This window comes from Myotis brandtii, unplaced genomic scaffold (genome assembly GCF_000412655.1).
Source record: "Myotis brandtii unplaced genomic scaffold, ASM41265v1 scaffold399, whole genome shotgun sequence".
NCBI lineage: Eukaryota > Metazoa > Chordata > Mammalia > Chiroptera > Vespertilionidae > Myotis > Myotis brandtii.
This window is the reverse complement of record NW_005365325.1, coordinates 387350-388216: the sequence shown is the minus strand read 5'-3', so window position 1 is coordinate 388216 and position 867 is coordinate 387350. Positions and strand designations below refer to the sequence as shown.

The following is an 867-nucleotide window of genomic DNA, read 5'->3' as shown; positions in this document are numbered from 1 at the left end:
CCAGCGCCGCTCCCGCTCGCCGGCCGTCGCCCTCCGACGCGGGCTTTTGCTGGAAGTACAAAGTTTGGGCTCCAGCGTGGAAACTTCTCCGACCCAACTCTCCGGGCGTAGCAATGGGGGAGGGGACCGGCGAGACCGGAGGAAGGAACGGGGGGTGGAAGGGGGATACCTGCCTGAATATTGCGATAAAAATGAAGCGAGAAGAAAGAAGCGGACTCACCTTTATGAGGCATCCTCTCCCGTCAAAGCTCCTGTCAAGAGTTTTGTTTGCTTGGGTTTTGGGTTTTTTTGTGGCTGTTATTGCTGCTTAAAGACCACAACGGTTGGAAATGACGGTGTTTTAAAGGAGTTGCTGGCGAGAGTTTTCTCCACGGATGCTGCTGGTTTGGTGTGTAAGAGCAATTCTCAGATCCCTGGGAAGAAGACAGAGATTGACAATAAAATGGGCTGTCAGCGGCTGGAGAGTGAGAGATAAAGAGTGTGGGTGAGGGAAGTGGCTGCAGCCAGCACACCTATGCTGATTGGTGATGGCTCAAGTGTGTTAATGTGTGTGTGCCGGCGCCCGGCCTCGCCTCCACCGCTCCTCACTGGCCCATTAGCGAAGCCTGACCTCTGTCATCATCCTCCAGCAAAACACTTCCTCCTGCGCCTGAACCAGAGCGGGAAATGAGGCCGAGCCACGGTTCGCTTTTCAAACCCACTAATCACTCCGCAACATGCAAATGCACCGCTCGCTCCCACACAAAATATTGCTTTATGCAAAGCAGCGCCGGGGCCTCGCGCCAGCCGATTGGATGCTCCCTCTCCCCGCCTGGTGCAATTGGTCCGTTTGTTTGAATATGAATACACTTGTTTTCGGCTCCGCCG

At 54.9% G+C, this 867-nt stretch overlaps 1 protein-coding gene across 1 annotated transcript in view; it reads right to left on the bottom strand.

Moving 5' to 3' along the window:
• Nucleotides 1-716, bottom strand: part of PAX6 (paired box 6) — a 23656-nt gene extending 22940 nt beyond the window's left edge. Inside the window, exons 1-2 of the mRNA XM_014545206.1 lie at nucleotides 513-716; nucleotides 221-413 (exon numbers count right to left, since the gene is read on the bottom strand). The gene's annotated coding sequence lies outside the window, so the exon portion shown is untranslated. The remainder of the gene's footprint in view (nucleotides 1-220; nucleotides 414-512) is intronic.
• Between the last annotated feature and the right edge of the window lie 151 nt (nucleotides 717-867).